This window comes from Stegastes partitus, unplaced genomic scaffold (assembly GCF_000690725.1).
Source record: "Stegastes partitus isolate 25-593 unplaced genomic scaffold, Stegastes_partitus-1.0.2 Scaffold929, whole genome shotgun sequence".
Classification (NCBI taxonomy): domain Eukaryota; kingdom Metazoa; phylum Chordata; class Actinopteri; family Pomacentridae; genus Stegastes; species Stegastes partitus.
In genome coordinates, this window is record NW_007578660.1 from 226,154 (window position 1) to 232,435 (window position 6,282).

Here is a 6,282-nt window from a genome sequence, read left to right on the forward strand (position 1 = left end):
ATGTGTCTGGATTGCAGGTGACACGGGAGAACAAGGGGATAAAGGAGCCAAAGGTCACGGCCTGCCTGGATACACTGGAGATCAGGGATCAAAGGGTAATTTTAATTTTGACTTCATGTTATCTGAGGCAAATATTGCAGTCCACATCTGTGCCTGTGAATCATTTTGCAAACTGTATTCAGCTGTGTCTGAGCGTCAAATCCCAGGGAAAGGAGGGAAGAGGGTGTTTTACAGTAAGAAGAGTGCGTTGTATGCCAGAAAAAGTTTTTCTCTGGAATACTCTATTATTGGAATCCGTGAAAACAGCTTTTCAGCTTACTGTGCAGACAGCGAGACCCGAAGATTTAATCACATTTTCTGCCTCAATCGCAGGTCAGCGTGGACGTCTTGGCAGAGCCTTTAACGGTCAGCCTGGGAAGCAGGGCCAGAGGGGACATGTAGGCCGGCCTGGACTCAGGGGCCACCCGGGTCTAAGAGGACCTCCAGGTGTCTGCGTCACCTCCGGGTGTGCTCAGCTGAACTCAACCGGTGCGACACCTCAGCCGGCACCGCGGAGGTTGAGGAATCGCCCATAGAGGATTAAAAAAAAGAGCTGTGTGGACGGTGAATTGAATATTGAGTTTAAAGGAGTAAAGGAATTGTTTTTGTTAATATGCGTTTGTTCAAATATATTGACATTTTCATGTAAATATGCAAATGAAACCTGAACTGAACTTCTTGGAACAAAAGTTACCTAAAAAAAAAACATCTTGGAGGAGAGTGGTAAAAAAAATATATTTGTATAAAAAGACCATCTTCAATTGATAGTTTTATTTAAACTGATTTCACAGGTCTAAGTTGTCTTTAAACATCTGTTCTTTATAATAAAAATTCCAAAAATTGATTGTTGCTTTTTAAGAGAGCATGTGGTTACCAGTGCAACAAGGAAGTAATGTCTGTAGACCAAAAATGTCATTTATATAATACTCAATATAATATATGAGATTTGAGTGAAGGGAAAATTGGAAAAGTAGAAGAGTAAGAATGTGTCTTTTATTATATATTCTGTATATATTTTCCAGTTTATTGAGAAAATGTATCATAACTTGGCTGTTACATGGTATAGATATTGTGTTTAAAAGCTAACATTAGTGTTAAAGCCCTTCAATGTGGATACTTGGGCGCATCCCAACTGAATAGAAATGTATTCCTGTTCTCTGTAAACCCCCAGTAACAGCACTGGACGATGAGGTGATTTTAGCGTAGAGACCAGCTTCCACATCATTCCATTCATTAGCGCTGGAATGGCCATAAAACATTGTATAAATGTTCCTCTGTGGCGGAAAGACCCTAAAATGACTCTTTTTTTCCAGTATTATCAGAATTGAATCTGTTCAGTGCTCTGAAAATTGAAAAAGTCTCGAAGATTCATGTCAGTAAATTTTTCTGTGGTATTCATGTGTGCAGCGAGGCAACAGTGCACTGATCAGCCACAACATTACAACCTGCCAAGTATTGTGTAAGTCTCCATCGTGCAGCCAAGGCAGCTCTGATCTACAGGGGTTGCGGGGGTGGGGGCTCAGTGGATCGAATATCTTGTTTCGATGCATCCTGCAGATGCTCAATTGGATTGGGATCTGGGGAGCTTGGAGGTGGGCTCAGTGCCTTGTGCTCTTTGTCGTGTTCCTTGAGCCGTTGCTCAGCAGTTCTTGCACCATGGTGGGATAACAACTTCCTGCCGGGGGGAGATTCATGGTGTTGGGTAGTGGTAATGGATGGTGTGCTTGGTCTTCAACAATGTTTATTTGGGTGCTTCCTTGATAAAGTCATGTCCACACAAATTCTGGGACCCAAGGTTTCCCACTACAACACTGCATTGTAACAAGATGATCATTCACGTCACCTGTCATGTTGTGGCTGTTTGGTGTATTTATAGCTGGCTTGGTCAAATGGCGCTTATGTGGAAAGTTAAAAAAAAAAAGGTTTTGGTGAGCGACTTTTAACTGACCATTCTAGAACACAATACTGAGTTATTTCAATGCCTGAATGTTTTAAACTTCTTTCAAGCTGTTTTGTTGCACGGATACACTCCTTCAAACATTCACTGTCAGTCCCTGATCTCCAAAGGTACAGTGGTGGGCTACGGTTAAACCTTTTGATTTCCCCAGGCAAAATGTTTGGAAACTCTGTGTAAAATAAGTACTTGAAGATTTCAATTGGAGTGGGAGTCCGGTGCTCTGGAGAAAGATTGTTGATATTTAGTTAGATTGCATATTCAGATAGTTAGCATGTGCCAGATTTAACATCCGTCTAATTTTTGCTGACCTGTTTTCCTCCTTTATTTCCTTCCCGCTGTCCTGTGCACAATCAGAAACGTGCACAAGTGTTGTGCGGATTGGTCCGAGCCACTTTGTTTCATATTTACAGAGCTGGGGCTGTGTATGAACACCACACTCCGCCTTTAAGACTATATTGGCTACACATGAGTTTAGCTGGCAAAGGAAACGGTGATGAGCAACAACCTGTGCTTACCTTTTGGTCTTTTCTTGTTGTAGCGATGAGTACAAACAATGACACAAGCAGCAGTGTTTCCCTCACGCTGACTGTACATACTGTTGCAGTGTTGTTGCTTCACAGCGGTACAGATCCGGTTTGATTCCTGGCCAGTATGGACTTTCCAGATGAAAAACCTGCTGGTCAAGTGGAAACGTGACTCAAAAATTGCTCGAGGCTGTTAAGGGGCCGTGTTTGTTTGCGTTAGCTTTACAACAGGCCGACACCTTTCCAGAGCATTTCCCTGCTTTTGTGTTCAGTGTACGCTGGGAAAGACTCCAGCAATCCTGCAGCCCAGAAAGGACTTAATGAGTTTAGAAAAATAGTGATTGTTTTCCACTGCTCAAATTTGACGGAGAAACACTTCTGAAAAGAAGAAACACACAGGGAGCTCGGCATGTGGCTTTCCTGGCTCGCATTTGTTTCCTCCGAGAAGCCCCTGCGACTGCAGATCGTCATCCTCCACCCTCTCGGTGACTGCTGCATCATGTGTGCCATGCTGCTCTGTTTTGTTCCATCAAAGGATGCTATGGCCATCTCTGTCATGGAAACTATTACTAATCCACGATTATCCTCTGAATTTTCTTTCTGGGCTCAGCCACTTGCTACAGACATGCTCACTATTTATCTCTGTGGCAAACCAGACAACTGATCATGATAAACACGACTTAATGCATGTGACCTGATTAAAACGGCCCAGTACAGTTGAGCTTCAAAGTGATGGCACCGACTCAAAGGTTATTACAGAGAAGTTTTATGCTGTCCTCAGGCAGTTATTTCAAAGTTTCAGAGCAACTGCCAGAATGACTGAACATTAGCTGATATAAGTAATAAGCCTAATTGTGTTTCGTACAAGTGAAAGTGAGCAAAGTGCTGCTGCTGTTAAGTCCAACTCTAGATTCCATTAATTACACAGACTCAACTTTTTAGCACATTTCTGATCATGTTGGCAGAGTGAGATGATGCCGGGTGGACAGCTGACAGAAACTTTTTCTGGTTTCATTGGTATGCGATTTTCTCATTTGCTCAAACCAAATTCATATTTGTTTTAATCATGCGATTCCTGAAGCTTAATAGCAGAATTGATTTATCCCTTCTCTGAAAGGAGAGGACGTTCGATTTTTTTCTCAGTTATAAATGTTACAGATTATGGGGTTGCGCAAAAAAAGTTCCTCTGATGATTATGAATGGAAAAGAAGGCAATGCAAAAAGCTGTAAGAAGGCCTTTATTCATTTTGTCTGAGGCTGTGGGGGCCATTCCATGGGAATAACACGCTGTTATGAATCGCCAAGTAGAAAAGAGGCTTTTAACTGATTTTACAGCATCTTTGATGTGTCTTTTTTCCCAAAGACGAAGCCAAAAGAAGTTACGAAGTTTGTTGTCATCAGTTACGAAGATTTCTGGCAACATTCCTTATCTGTTAAGATCTCATTTCTAAACAGGGTCAGATTGTTTGTACTGACGTGCACGCATTTGATGGACACTTTAATGTTGTACATGCAAGAGGATTGCATGTTTTATACGCTCTTCACCCAAAAGCCTACGTGGAGTGCACAAACTAAATATTCTTAGAACCTGAGGGGTCACATGTTGATTACCCAAACAGAAAATACAACAATCTAAATGCTGCTACACAACATGTCCTTCAATTTATGGGTGAGTATGTTGTGTAGTTTTAACGTTGGGGAGTCAGGGAGCAGCGGAGAGAGAACATTTATTTCAAGCCCCAGTTGCACTTGAGATGATATTGTGTGTCCATCAAATAGAGCACATGGCCTTGTTAGAGCTTGAATACACAGAATAATATTCTATGTCTTGTTTTGCTTAAGGAGTTGCCACCCTTTCATTTAGGAAAATAAACATTTCACCTTTTCCCAAAAATTAATACAACAGATCAGTTTTGACTGATTAGCAAGTTTTCAAACAGACACTCAATTACAGAGAAGTTTAGCTACTCATACGGCAGCAATTTATTTTAATTGCATCCGATCCACATAATCATACTGATCAATGTCTCGGCTTCTTGTAGCAATAAACTTAGAGATTTACAGATGGTTTTCTACATGTGCACCTCCAGTTAATTACAAACCAGAGACCAGAGGCTATAGAGACAGAAAATTACTCAGCACTGGAAAGTCTGGTCTCACCAGCAGGTTGGCCACTCCCCGGCTCCAAACACCAACTCAATATTTGCCTGTGTGATCCACCAGAGTGTGCTGAGACTCAGGGTCAACAAGGCCGTCATCGAGAAATCACTGCTGCTCTCAGCGAAAGATGACATGTTTAGCGCTACCGGTAGATGGCATTTATATGTCGACGAGAAGATGCAGATTTTCTAAAAGATCTTTTATCTTTATACAACTAATAGCATTAACAACATCATCAAGAAAAACAATTATACTGATGATAAAAGATCAAAATATAAGTAATTGTTATGGAGGAATGCTTATTTCAGCTATGTAATTATATATATGTTAGGACATTATGACTGATGATGCATGAACATGTAATAAATTACTGTTTTAGCTCATTTGAAGCACTGTATATAATTTAAGTGCACATGATTGTATAAGATGATCATGTGTATGTGTTTTGTAAATTCTTCTGTAAAGTAACTCGTAACTGTAGCTATCAAAAAACATATAGTGGAGTATTAAAAGTGCAATAGGTTTCCCTGAAATGTGGTCAACTGTTTAGTCACAGCAACACTTCAGTACCTCAGAATTACACTTTGGCACAGTACATGACTACATTCACTTTCACTTTAACGTTTTCACATTGATTTATCTTCACATCAGGATTAAAGTATATTTCCTCAGAGTGCAATAAATAGGAAGTTCTGTAGTTACTGTACTGTCAATTGTAGTCATTCATCTGACTCTTCACTAACACCATGACTTGTCAAATGTAGTGTCTTTTATGCATCCGTTTGAAACCTTCACAGTTGAAAAATGTAAGTCTCCTCCTATAGCATATATCTCTAATGCCATACTGTTCTATATTTAGCATTGTAGGTTGCAGCCCTACTCATAATTATTACTTCATTTCTTTGTTTTCATTGAAAACTTCACAAATTGTTTTGTACAATGCAGTATTCATTACACTGTTACGCTTTTCTGGAGCCTTTAAGAAGCCTGGCTGGCGCTAGCTGATGCAGAGCAGACTGCCCCTGAGTACAAACATGATAAAACTTGTTAGAGTGGATCAAACTGAAATCCGCCTGCTCTACAGATAGCAGATCCAGTTCTGCATTTCTAATAATTTCCAGCTGTCTGTGCAGAAAAAAAAAATCACTACAGTAGCTTTTCACACCTTGTTCATTGCTGACTTGTAGAACATAATCTGCTGTCCCTTTGAGTGATGAAATGGAACGACAAATTCACACAGGGGCGGTGTACTGCATTGCTGGGCGCTTTAGATCTTCCTGAATGTACCGCGAAATGGTACAGAACGTGTCTGAGTATACTGAAAGTTATATGCTGATCTCGTGCTTGTCCTTCATCCAGAAAACTCCATGTTTTCTAGTTGTGCCCTGAGCAACTCACTCACGATCCAAACCCTCAACACTTGGAAGGAGGTTGTGCTCATTACTATTATTTTCCTTTTGGACTGTCAGAGATGGGCTGTCTGCTTCATGCTCTCCTTATCTGCTTCTCTTTCCACCCATGATAATTGAGGGTGGCTGTGGGCCAGTAAAAGTCCGGAGTAAGGGGGGGTGGTGGAGAGGAAGAAGGACAGAAACAGAGGAG